Raw genomic sequence first — 14,176 nt, 5'->3', positions numbered from 1 at the left:
GATTTTGCCTTGGACTCTGTCTCTCGCTGCCTCTGTTCAGGTCTAGAGTGAGAAGCACTTGAAGAGGGACTTTGTGGAAGCGAGTGTGGGAGGCATTTGAATGCCAAACAGAGGAGGTAGGGCCCTAAGGAGGCAGCCTAAACACAAGGTGAGACAGGCCCACCGGGATGGCTCCATGCGTGGCAGGAGCAGCCACATTGGAACGCAACACACAGAGACGTCTGTTGAACCAGAATCTCTGAATACTGGCCCAAGTATTTACACTTTAAACATGTTCTCCAAGTAATTCTTATACACATGAAATGATTTAAATAATTACAGAAGAAGAAAACAGAAGATCGGCTAAACCAGCGATTAGCAAACTTTTTCTGTGAAGGGCCAGACAGTAAATATGTTAGGCTTTGCAGGCCATACCACCTCTGATATCTTGACCACCTACAGGATTTACAGGGCCCAGTGAAAACTGATAATGCGGGTCCCTTGTTCAAAATTATTACTACCTTCAAGATGGCTGCAGCAGACACCAAAGCAAACACGGGACCCTTCTAAACCTGGGCCATTGCACAAGTTGCAGACCTGAGAAGCTAGACTGGCACTGTCCATCACAACTGTTGGACTCTGCACCTCTGGAACTCGGCCATGGTAACACAGAAGCAGCCATAGCGGCAAAGGGAATGAATGGGCACTTGGCAGCAGCATTTGATCCAGGGCTGTCGTCTGCCAATCCCAGAGCTGGATTATCTTCTACTAGTAACGCGCCGGCATGCGCACTCATGTTCAGAAACCTAACGAAATGTTAATTAAAAAAAAAAAAAATAGAAAGAACTGAAATTGCATACTTACTGAATGAGCACAATTTTATATAGGGGTTAATTCAGCGAGATAAATCTTCACGTGAATTGTATTTATATTGATACGCTTAATGCAGAAAAATGAACAGGCTGCATGAGTAGAGAAAGAATTTTGGGTGCTTCGACAGCGAAAACACATCCAGCAATTCAGGACTTCCCCGGATAGAAAGGGGACCACAGTTTTGCCACCTTAGACTGCCTTTTGGGATATTGATTTTGAGCTGGTTGTTAAGAAACAAATGTCTAAGAAAGAACTTTAACCCTCCCCTTTCCTGCCTACAGTAGGGTTAATAGGAAGGCTCCAAACAGGGGCCTGTTAACTGGATCATCCGGCTGTTTCTGGGTTGCCTGGCAAGAATTTGCCTGCCACGTGTGTTCTGCTCGTCCTCCACTACCTGTAAATTGCCTAATTCCTTGGTAATCTCAGACCCCTCCCCCTCCTTTCTCCTTTGTCTGTAATGACATATAAACCTCAACTACCCAAGGCAATTCGGGTCTCATTTTCATATGGCACCCCCAAATGTGTTTCATATAATAATAATGAATTAATCTGTCTCTGTTATCTGGTTATTAGCCCAGCTAGAAGAATTTAGAAGGTGAGAGGAAAATTATTTCTCTAGCTCCCACAGACGTAAGCTTTGTTTCTGGTTTATCGCTCACCTATATACCATAACTCTACTTCAAAGAAATCTGTTAAATTCTACAAGATTATCCAAAAAGTAAAGACAGTTTTTGTGTTTGAGCCCCAAATCAGATTATAGCAATATGGGTTTTTGTGTCGAGGTAACCTAAGAACAATTTAGAATTCAATTGAAATTGGGAAAAGAAATAGCAACTTCCAACTGGCAATGCCTAAGCAGCTTTTCCTTGATGTAACAGTCCAGTTATAGCATTATATGTGTCCTACTGTGGCTGATTTCAGATTACTGTCTCCCACCAGGAAGCATCTCAGGTCTTAGTATCTCTCTCCACTAATAAAATTAGAACCATTAAAAAAAAACAAAACACCAGGATGACATATCTAAATACAATAACATATACGAAAAGCAACTAGCTCAGATGCATAGTAAGTGCTCAAAAAATGTTTGCTGTATACTCTCTTTAATGACAAAACCACCCAAAACCAAGAACTAAAAGAAAAACATCAGTTCATCAAAGGAGGAAAAAAATGCCAGCATTTTTTTCCAGTCTTAATTGTTCTGGTGCCCATGGCCATGGCTTTTTTAGTAAAACATATGCTGCACAGCTGCAAATGCAAACCTGATTACCTCTAAATTAATAACATGTAGGAGGCAACACTTGCAGCTGTGAGAGAGAGAGAGAGAGCCAAAGAGAACCCCCGTGCAATACAATCTCCCTAACAGTTGTAACTGATTCTTATAAGTATCTTTGAATAATCATAATAAAAATCCCAGAAGCGGACGGAAGGACAACAAAAACAATAAAACTCACCGTTGCCATTTCCTTTGCTCTTGACCAGGCACTTGGGATAATTTTCATCTGAGGCCCGGTCTTCTCTCTTGAGCCTCTGGCTCTGAGGACATGGAATCTTCCAGCCACTAAAGAAATCATAAAGGAGAGACTGCAAGCACCTTCCGGCATTCAAGGAGCTAACATCTCCAGTGTGTACACCTCATGTCAAACACGGGAAGTCGGAGAAGAAAAATCACAGCTGGGAATTTCTGCTTAAGGTTCATTTTTCAAGAGCAAAACTAATGTGCCATGTAATGGGAGGACTGGGGGAGTGGGTGGGAAAGCTTCGGGCAAAATGTACATACACTTCCTCAGGAGACAGCATTTCTTTCAACATGCTCCAAGGGGGAGAAAAAGAAAGGAGTTTGTAGGTAACTTAGGGTCTGAAAAATCTGGGATTTGGCCTGGATAAAGGCTAACACCTGAGTTATAAAGATCAATTAGTACATTCATCAATAAGAGTCTTGTTAAGCTCACGTTCAAGTAATCCTGACGTTCCCCACCCTGTGTGAGAACCTTCAAGGAATCTGAGAAACATATAGCATCCCCATGCTTGACCTGGGAGCTTTAGTTCCATTTTTGTTAGGGAAGCAAGACATATTATTATGAAATCAGAGAGAATTAAGTACTAACTGATTTGGCAATGTTTCTGATGCTATGGGATTGAAACAAAGAGGAGTAGTGGGCTAGTTATGACTGTGAGTTAATGGCTTCACCTCTCTGAGTTCAGATTCCTCAGAGAGTATAAATGGATACAATAATGCTGACCTCACAGAGTTGTTACAAATGTGATTATAAAACTGTCTGGCACATAGTAGGCCCATAAGTATTAGTTGAACCTGAATCTGAATACAATTATAGAGCGTCTGGTAGGGAGTAACATGAGTCTGTGATTAAGGCACTTTTAATTGACAGCAAAAGCAATCGGGCTGAAAAAAGCAAAGGATTTGCGTTAGGCTATACCATGAAGTTTAGGGAGCCAGGTAGAGTGGTCTGTAGTTAATCATCAAGCAGAACTCATTGTTAGTGTTTGAGCTGGTGTGGCAGAGGCTGCCAGCTCTTCCCCAAACTTGATGGTTTCCTCATTTCCTTGGACACAGCTAGACCGCATTCCCAGACTCCCTTGCAGCTAGGAGTGGCCATGTGATGGAGACCCAGCCAACAAAGCATGGGTGGAAATAATGTGTTCCACTTCAAGACATAGCTCATAAAAACCTTGTATACATATTCTTCTTTGCACTTTTCCTCTTCCAGCTGACTCAAACAGCACCTCCATGGGAACCTTTAAGGTTATGTGTTAGAGATGCCAGAACCCCTGTCTACTGAAGCCCCTCAGTGGCTTTGTAAAGCAAAGACCCACCTCCAATCTGGAAACATCTTGGATGATTACAAGAAAACCATTTTTCATTGTGCTGATACTTTTAGGTCTTTTTGTAACCATATCTTACCTAATAATAGACAAACATGTAAATTGACCATACCTCCGCTACACCCACAGCCAATCAGAGTGAGTATGCAAATTAGAAGGCCAAAGATGGCAGCCACCCAGCTGCTCCAGGCACGGAGTGGCCAGGCAGGGCAGGATGCCTGCTATGAGAGGGAGGGCGGGAGGCGAAGGGATCTACAGGAGCAGTGCCACAGCGAAGACAAAGATGGCAGACTCCGGCCTGAGTCTGCAGAGAAGACAAAGAAGGCAGACTCTGGCCAGAGCGAAGGCCTGGGTCCTGGGTACCAGAGGAAAACCGGTGCTAGAAGCCAAGGGAAGGAAGGCCTATTGCATGAATTTCTTTGTGCAACGGGCCTCTAGTTTTAAAATAACAATCCTAGTTAATCCAACTAGGGAGCCACATGATGAAAGCAGTGCTTCAACAAAGTGGCATACTTGGTGGTAAAGAAGAAATAATAAAATGAGAAGTGTCTTTATTGAGTATCTAGTGAATGCTTTATATGATGATGATGATGATAACAGTAATAATAATAAACACATAATGTTTACTATGTGCCAGTAACTATTCTAAGCACTTTATGTATATTATGTCTATTAACTAATTTTAAATCTCTAATCTCTACTGTGTGAGTACTACTACTATTATCCATAGTATCCACATCTCACAGATGGATAAACAGAATCACAAAGTATTTAAATAACTTGCCCAAGATCACAAATCTATATATAAGGTCTCATTTGGTTCTTTCAACAACTAATTCTATGAGGTAGGTTTTGTCATTTCCGTTCTGCAAATGAGAAAACTGAGACTGAGGAGACCAAGGTATATCTGAGGACACAGTGCCAGGAAGTTGGAAATGCTGTGCTTGGCACCCAGGAACTCCCAGAGCATATCCCTGCCGCATGTTTCCTGACTTCTCTGGAAGTCAAGAAATCAGCTTGGAGTCTTCCTAAGAACTGAAGAGGCTAGAAGGAAGACTTTATTTACACTTTATTGTCAGAGCTCATTATTCACTGGCTTAATCTACCTCTCCATCTTTCATTAGACTTAATACTGCTTTTCAGTAAAGTAAATAATAAGCTTGGATTTCACCAATCCCTGGGAATCCCATACATGCTACATTTCCTGCGGGGACATGAGGCTTTTTGTATCTTTCTCCTATGAGAATGGCTATAATCGATTTGGGGGCCTCCCCAGGCAACAAATTAATAGAGTAATGGGTTGATTAACAAATCCTTAAGAAGCTACTTTATAGTAAATTGCATGTGTGTTGTTGTTTTTTAATTAGAAAGAAAATTGGTGTTAACAACGCAAGAGAATATTGCAGCCAGGTAAGATAAAAATGTCCCCAACAGCCACCCATCCCAGGATGAAGAGAGACAGTACAGGGCACAAATGGTAGGTTTGTCTTCCACTGGCACCTCCTCTGCAGCAGCCATCACTCTCCACCTAGATCCCCAACCCTTGTCCTACATTTAAATCAGGATGGATCCAAGTCACTCATGTTCAGTCACACTGATTGATTACCCAGTAACCTGAATGCATTTCAACCCATTACTTCAACGACATTCATATTTTATAAGGTGCTTATCTATGTCTAATTTGGGGGCAAAATCCATGGCTTGTGATTAACTGAAGTTCATGTAGTCCCCCAAGGGCAGAGAGCTAATTATCTGAAAAACCTCTACCAGACCCCTCAAGTAACATTTATTGGCTTATTTATTTATGTCAGTGAGTTCATTTGGGGCAGAGACTACATCTTACTCAAGTGTTTATCACAGACCTTATCGAAGTTCCTGGTAAGTACAAAATATGGAATATTAAATAATATTTATTCAATATGTATTGAATGAATAAATGAAAGGGAGATAGATTACGAACTAGAATCACACAACAGTGGTTTCCTGTCCCTCAAGTACTCCCAAACATACACATGTACACACACACACACACACACACACACACAAATACCATATGCACACACACGTGCCCACACATGCACGCGCGCACACACACACATCACTACCCACACAAACAGTGTCCTCAGGATTGGCTGAGGAATAGCTAAAAGGGACCACTGCTTGGGATAAGTGGATACAGGAGCCACTAGGCCTTGTCACTTAATTCTTTCAGCGGCAACCGAACTGGAATCCTTCCGCCGGACCCGCCCCTCCACCCCCTATCCACTCCTCCCCTACCTGCCCAGGCAGGAGCAGGGCAGGGCTCCTTCCTGCATCTCCCTGAGCCTCAAGTCAGCTCCAGCTCTCCTGCTGATCAAGACTCTCAGCCATAGATTTTTTTTTTTTCTGCACTTAAATTCTCTTATAATAGCACTGGAAGTCTTGCTGACCCTTACTTTTGACCCTAAATTAAACACCATACCGCTAACTTCTCTCTTATCCTCAGCTCTGGTAATGGAGTCTCTAACAAGACGTTGTGCAAAAACTCTCTGTGGTAGTTTTCTCAATGAAACTAACGATGGCCCACAGGAGTAAATACAGCAAGAGCAATAGGTGGTACCTTTCAAGTCTTTACTAGGAGCCAAGGCTGTACATGCACCTCCTTGTTAAATCCTCCCAACAATTCTTTGAGGGAGGTATTATTGTTGTTATTATTATTATCCCCTTTTTAATAGATGAGAGACTGAGTCTTAAAGCATTAAAATGCCCACAGTCACACAAGGGGGAAGCTGGTACTATAATCCATGAAATTTGACAACAAAGCAAATCTTCTTACTTCCAATATACCAGTTATTCTGTACAGGCCAATTATCCGGAAAGGCCCTGGTTTGAGTCCTGGTTGTGTCACTGTGTGTTTGGGGCAAGTTCCTTGACCTCTCTGTTTCCTCATCCGTAAACTTCAGGTGACAATAGCTAATGTATAGATTTATTGTGGGCATTAAAAGAGGTAAGACACATGAAGCATCTTACCAAAGTGTCTGGCACCAGGAATGGATCAATAATACCTTCTTCATTTTTCCCACCCCACTGGTTGTAGTCTTTATTCTGTGAGAATGTCAGAGAAAAATGTGTTAAATCCCCTGTCTGAATGCCAAGAAAAGTAGATCACCTCAAGCTGCTAGCAAGATTGAATAATTTAAAAACAAAACCAAAATGTTCAACCCCGGGGGAAGCACAGCACAGGCAGGTAGTCTGTACCAGACACCCTGCAGAAAATCCAGGAGAGAGCTGTGTGTTCGTCCTCACAGACACAGCCCTCCATGCTGGTGAGTGACACCCATGAAGAGACTTTTATTCAGCTGGGCACTCCTACACGTTTCAAACAGAGCAGAGACACTGTGTGGCAGAATCATCAAAGATACTGATCCCCCCCAACAAAATGGATTGACACATATATTAAAGGCTATTTTACACTTTAAATGTAAATGCGTAAGTGCTCCAATCAAAAGACATAAAGTAGCTGAATCGATAAGGAAACAAGACCCATGTGGGCTGTCTACAAGAGACCCACCTCAGAGGGAAAGACACACAGAGACTAAAAGTAAAGGAATGGAAAAAGATATTTCATGCAAATGGAAATGGAAAAAAAAAAAAAAAGCTGGGGTTTCAATACTTACATCAGACAAAATAGACTTTAAGAAGCATAGAGTTTCAGGTTTAGAAGCTGAGAAAAGTTCTGGAGATGGAGAGTGGTGATGGTTGCAAAAAAATGTAAATGTTCTTGATGACAGTGAACTGTACACTTAAAAATTGGTTAAAATGGTAAATTTCATGTTATGTATGTTTTTCTACAACTAAAAATACTAAATTTAAAAAATATTAGCAAAAACATTATAATATTAAAGAAATTTTATGAAAATAAAATATACTTCAAGCCCAAGCTAAAAAAGAAAAAAAAGGTAATGATTTTAGACTCCTTACAGATATAATCTAGGACAACAAATTTTTGCTTTCTGCTTATTAAAGAGCCCAGGAATTTTGAATAAAAGTAAGGTGGCATAAAAGAGTTGTATTTATATAGAAACAGAGTTGAGAAAGATTATGTCCCACAGTAAAATACTTAAAACAGTTGACACTAATAGTTGGGTTTCAATTACTCCACTGTTTACCTAAAAGTAGGTTTTTTGTTTTGCTTTGTTTTTAGATTTTGGTGGTTGTTTTTTTTACCCCTAGATTTTTATTCAAGCTTATAAAACCAACTGTCTCAATTCTTAATATCATGCAGAAGTTTAGAAACAGGATTAACACCTGCTGAAATATGATATTGTTTCTTGGCTCCGGTACCGGTTGCTTGTGAAATAGAATGAGTGAATTTCAGGTAAGCAAATGCAAACAGAAATGCCAGTCTGTTCAAACCTCCCTTCCCTGGCTGAGATTCATATTTAACTAAATTGACATATAGCAGCACTCTACTGTCTTAAGAATTATGTTTTTTTAAAGTCTCCTAATAGAATGATGACCACGAAATATGTGTATTCACGGTATCTAACTCAGGATCCAGCATGTGGTAAGCACTAGCTACTTTACAATAATTGCAGACGTACTGGAAGTGCTAATAATAATGGTAACTATTTTCCTATGTACCGGGCACTAAAATACATTCATTCATATGCATTTATAATTTCAAAATAAGGCCTAGCCATGAAGCAGGAATTAGCATTCCCATTTTATAGAGGAGAGAACAGGTTCAGAAAGGTACCAAGTCTGCTGTGTGGTAGAGCTGAATATTGGCTCTAGGGTTGCCTAATTTGAAGCCCGTGCATGCCTTGCCCTGCGAGACCAGGCTGTACTGAGCAGGGCTGACTGGAAATTAGCCAGGTGTGTCCAGACCATGACCATCGGAAACCTACCCTGCGTGACATCCAAGGACATCCGGTAACCCGGCCATCTTGGCCTCCTCATTTTCTTTTCTTCATGCCCCTGCCATCTCTTTTCTTCCCAGCCCCAGGAAAATCTGGCTGAGAAGGGACCCACTAGGGAGAGTGTGTGGGTGCTGGAGGTAGGGTTGAGACATGGCCCTGGGTAATAGAACATGTTTGGTTGGTCCAAGTCGAATGCCCTGGCACAGGGGTGCTATGAGTTGACAGAGCCAGGCGGGCATTCTTCTGTTTGCCGAACAGCCGATGCTGGTGTCCGCAGATCGCTGTTCTTTGAAGCTCTTGTGCTCTGTTTACAGTTATGCCCTCGTCATCAGTCAACAGGGCCTTTGGGAGACAGAGTTCTGGGAATACTTCCTGTCAGGTTTTTCCCAGCCCTCCTTTGGAATGCCTCTGCAACCCATTTTGTAACCCTGCGGGTGCTCCATTGCCCAAAGGGACTCTTGTTGCTCCAAAGGGTTCCCAGCACTCAGCCTCAAAAATAGCTCAGGGCTCAATGAGACCTTGTTGAAATAGTCCCTGCTTTTGCTTAAAAACACAAGCCTGGCCTAGTCTCTGCAAGTCACCCATGAAGAATTATTTTGCTACTTACTTTTTACAGTATATGTCACTGCAGGGTACTAATCTGTACGCTTCTTTAGGCGCCTCTGGGAACTGGGACTGGTTACTAGGGTTCCTCTATCTGTGGGGAACCCCTGAGCCTTCCAGGAGAAACAGCAAAGGGACTTGGGTCTTGACAGTCACTCACCTGGGACACTGGGATCAGCACTCCCCAGTGAGGAGGGGAGGCAAATGCTGCCCTGGTTTCCTGGAGGAGCAGAGGAAGAGGTAAGAACATGACTTGATTATGGGGAGCACGCCAGGGGGTGGGGGGGGCGGGGGGGGAGGGGGGGGGGGGGTGGGGGGGACCCATGCTTTCTAACATCACGCACACTGGGATCTCAACTGGCATTGTCCCAGGCCCAGGGAAGCCTTTCTAAGTCCTCCGGGATGACAGGGCTTTCTGAGATCCCGGAGCTGAGTCTTGCTTTTTCAGTTTACTCTGTGGTCCTGCTTTCCTGGAGGCTTCGTGTTGACCCATGGCTGCTGCCCGTCCTCTGTCACAGTCTGTCCCTCCAGGGCCTTCGGAGTCAGGCTTTCAGAGTCGGCTTTTTCATTTGCACTGGACACCAAGCAACCAACCAGCGAGCGGTCTGGGCCTTTTAGGAAAGGAGGTGGGTGAGGAGGCAAAGGTGAGTGGTGGAGGGCTCAAATCAAAAACTCATTGCTGCCCAGTGAGTGGCTGGGGATGCTCAGATTTCTTAACAACACTGGGAGAGCAACGCCGATGGATCGATGGATCGGGGCTCTCCGCTTGCTGCCACGCGGGCTTACTCCCCCCTGCAGCTCGCACGAGGCCCAGCCTTCCCCCAGCCACTTGTGACTCTCCACCAAACGCCATTTCCAGCCCAGCTTCTCCCCTTTGCTGGTGACGCGCCGTCACACTCTGACGCCCGAGCTCACTACCAAGGACGTCAGAGCTGCTCCTTTCCTGGAATCCTGACGCCCGAGTGCCAGGCATCCATGAGAGAAGCCTCCTTCTAGAAAGTACCTGTGAGCACCGTCACGTTAAGTGGTCAGACGTGCACTGAGAGCTGATCCCGTGGGGCAGGGCGGGCAGGGGAAGGCGCAGACCGTGGACAGGAGTCCAGGATGAGGGCCTCTTCCACATGGTGGGCAGATCGTCCAGATGTGCAGTGCAAGGGCCTGGCAGAGACGAGGGTGCAGGCAGACCACGGTGGGGGTGCTGGGAGGAGGGCGGACACACAGCTCTTGGAAAGATGCTCACTGCTGGGCAACATCGTCACCTACTCTCGAAGGCACAGAAAGAGCCAAGCAAAAATAAGAGAGCTTCCTCATTACCCTTCTAGGCTGTTGGTCCTTGATCTTCTCTTTGTAAGAGCTGGGGTTTGCATCTGTACTCGAAAGCTCTCCCCTTTCTGCTTCCTAGAAAACCCTATCTTGCTTTTTACATCTCTACCCTCTCTATAACTTCTACATCCCTCAGAAAACTGGTCTCCTAGGAAACTTACACACGCACGCGCACGCACACACACACACACACACACACACACACACACACCCCTCAGCCTACTTCACACACTTGAAAATTCCCTATCTCCTCCCAGTGGGAGGTGGACGGGCTCCTGGTGACAAGGAGGAGCCTCTCACACCTAAGGCGCAACCTGGACTCTGAAGCCTTCCCCAAGCCCTCACTCCGCAGACTCAGGCAGAGTCTGCAGAGTCTCCAAAGGCAACTGCAGCAGCAGCCGGGAGGAGAAGGGCCTGGGCTCCCGCACGGAGACTCACACGCCTCCTGACCTAACGGAGGCACTGCCTTCATTAACTGGGCCCTGAGGATTAGGCTGAGCACAGTCATCCATCCCCAAGGAAGATGAAGGAGCCGGAAGAAACTGACTTACACCGAGTATCACAGTGACGTCATTTCCACCGAAGCACCCACTCGGGGTTGGGACACAGCCAAGCGTGAGTCAGAGAAGGAGGGGCTGCAGGTGGGCGGCGGGGCGGCATCCCTTCTACCATGCCACAAACCCCCTCAAAAGGCTTGTTTTTAATTTTTCGAATATATTTGTATTGATTTCAGAGAGGAAGGGAGAGGGAGAGAGACATAGAAACGTCAATGATGAGAGAGAATCATTGATTGGCTGCCTCCTGCACACCCCCTACCAGGGATAGAGTCCACAACCCGGGCATGTGCCCTGAACAGGAGTCAAACCTCCTGGTTCATAGGTCAACGCTCACCATTTAGCCACACCAGCAGGACTAAAATGCTTGTTTTTTTAAAAAAAGGGGAGAAGCAAGAGAGCCAGAAGGGGCTTTAATAAATTACAAAAAATAAAATAAAATAAAATCGAGGGATGGTGAGAACGAGGTGAAGGCTAAGTGATTAATGGGCCAGCTCTTGAGTCCCCATCCCCCTGCCTACATTTTAGCTCCTTTCTGCCTGTGTTCTGTGCCTGTGCCCTCGCCCCACTGGATGGAAAGTCCTAAAGCCTTCCCATTCGCCAATGATTCATGTGTTTTCCTTGCTTGAGGGCAACGGCTCAGCCTTGGCAGGTGGGGGGTCTCTGGGATGACAGGATGTTCTGATTAATCCCCTAGGAAGTGATGCTTCTCCTTGCAGTTGGGAGACGGGGCTTCCATTCCGTTCCTTATAAAGGCATGTGTTTTTCTTGAATAAATGCTAAATAAAACCAGTCTTTATGTTTTTTCCCCTTGATCTGCAACCCCCTTAGTCCGTAAATAAAATGACACCTTCAAAGCACACAGACTGCTCTGCAGGGTGGTCTGGGGCGACAACCGCAGACTGTGCGATGGCCTATGACACCACACTCTTCTCTGGAAAGTCATGCAGGCCACACAGCTGCCCCTGCCAGGCCGCGAGACCCAGAGAAAGTGAGCCCCGCTGTGCTCGGTCTCCCCCATCTCTGCTGACTCTGGGGGACTGGAGGTCAGCGTCCCATTGTGGAAGGAGCAGGGCCTCCAGAGGCCCCCGGAGCTGCGGGATTGCCTCTGGTCTTGGGAACCATCTAACTTCTGTAAGCGTTTATTTTCCTATCAGGAAACGGGAGATAACAATACCTACCTCACAGCACTGTTATAATAAAAGACCTGTCATTAAGTATATGCTCCAAAACAATAGTAACTACTACTTTTGTTAAATTTTTATTACCTCAATCACTATTCTCTCTGGTTACATTATTGAAGGAAAACACTGCTCACTGGAGTGTTCAAGTAATAGAGCATTTAGTTTACATAAAATAAATTTTCTGCCTCACACAAGTCTTTCAGACGTAACCATTTTCATTTCTGGCCATGGTGCAGAAAATAATTGTAGACCATGTTAAAATGCTTTCAAACTTTAGAGAGTAACTGGGTACTTGGACCATTTTGCATCTTGCATCACTCTGAGCAGTACTTCTCGTTGTACAGTTGTGTTCTCATTGGGTTGAGTTGAAGGCATATTGGGCTGTTAACGCAATACAACAAAAACAAAAACAAACTCTACAAATGAGCATGTTATTGTAGTTTCCTTCTTTTTCCTAAAAGAAAGAGGTGGGGGAAAGCATAGAATAAAAACAGATGGTTTTGAAAGCTGATGACAGATTTCTGCTGTCTGTGATTCCAGTGGATTGAAATGAAGAGGTCGTGAGGTGTCCTTAGCAGACACTGGAGACAAGCTCTTCCTAAATTTTTGCCTAAATAGACACAGGCTTCCCAGGAAGGAAAGAGTTCTTTGGTGTTGTATCTAAACTTGCTAGATGAACTAAAGAGAACATTTTGATCTATGGATATAAGCTGTAAACCAAACCCCTTCCTTTCTTATCATCTCTCAAATCCCAATGCACAGAGAGATGACATAAAACCATCTCTCTAAATCTATCTATCTCTCATTTGGATATAAAGCACATATTAAGCATTAAGTACTAGAAGGAAGTGCTAGGATAGGTTAATGACTTTTACTGATCACATTTATTGATCATCTACTACTAGACAGAGTGCTTGTATGTATATTATTTATTTTAATCATCACAATAGCTCTAGGGGACATATTTTCTTATTCCCATTTTACACATAAGAAAACCGAAATTCAAAATGTTAGGTGACTTGTGCAAAGTCACACAGCTTATGCAAGGCAGAGCTAAGAGTCGATCCAGGTCCTCTGAAGTCAACGTCTATACTCTTTCCAAAGGAAGGCAACTGAATCTAGAGTAGCTAATGATTGTAAAATATTATAATTGAAAGGGTGCAATTGAAGACATCTTTACTTTAAAAAGGAGGAGGAGATGCGCCATGGCTTGGGTAAGCTGTGGCTTCTCCCGCTGGGTCTGAGCCTCACCAGCCCCTCCCCCAGGCGACATGTGCAGTGGGCCAGCCCTGCTCCACTGTAACCATGTGTGACCACAAGGCGGTGATCGAAAATGCCAATATGTCAAGGGAGATGCAACAGGACACCGTGGAATGTGCTACTCAGGTGTTGGAGAAATATAACATAGAGAAGCATATTGCGGTGCATATTAGAGGAGTTTGATAAGAAGTACAACCCCCCTGGCACTGAATCGTAGAGAAGAACTTTGGTAGTTATGTGACACATGAAACCAAACACTTCATCTATTTCTACCTGGGCCAAGTGGCGATTCTTCTGTTCAAATCCGGTTAAAAGCATGGACTGTACCACAAGCCCAGTGATTCATCCAAAAAATAAGGATTGCAGCCTAAATTCCAAATGCCAGAGACTAAAATCTTCAACCTTGCTTAAAGGAACACCTTGATCTTGAACCTTTCTTGTGTTGTTTTGCATAGGGCATTCTCTGAACTCATTTGTTGTGCTTATAAAACAATTAACAAAACAGCTTTTTTTTGTATTTATTTTCTATTCCATATTTCTCTGCCTCATGTTTTTCCTCCTCAAAATCTATCTCTTTCCCCAAAAAAGTAAAAATGGGGAAAAATTAAAATAAAATAAAGAGGAAGAAACTAAAGTCCAGTGAGGCAAAATTATTTGC

At 44.0% G+C, this 14,176-nt stretch overlaps 1 pseudogene; it reads left to right on the top strand.

The window, feature by feature from the left end:
* The first annotated feature begins 13,563 nt into the window (after window positions 1-13,563).
* On the top strand, window positions 13,564-13,830 carry LOC103288100 (dynein light chain 1, cytoplasmic-like; annotated as a pseudogene).
* The last annotated feature ends 346 nt before the right edge of the window (window positions 13,831-14,176 follow it).

Source organism: Eptesicus fuscus, chromosome 7 (genome assembly GCF_027574615.1).
Source record: "Eptesicus fuscus isolate TK198812 chromosome 7, DD_ASM_mEF_20220401, whole genome shotgun sequence".
Classification (NCBI taxonomy): Eukaryota; Metazoa; Chordata; class Mammalia; order Chiroptera; family Vespertilionidae; genus Eptesicus; species Eptesicus fuscus.
This window is presented reverse-complemented; position numbering and strand designations above follow the sequence as displayed.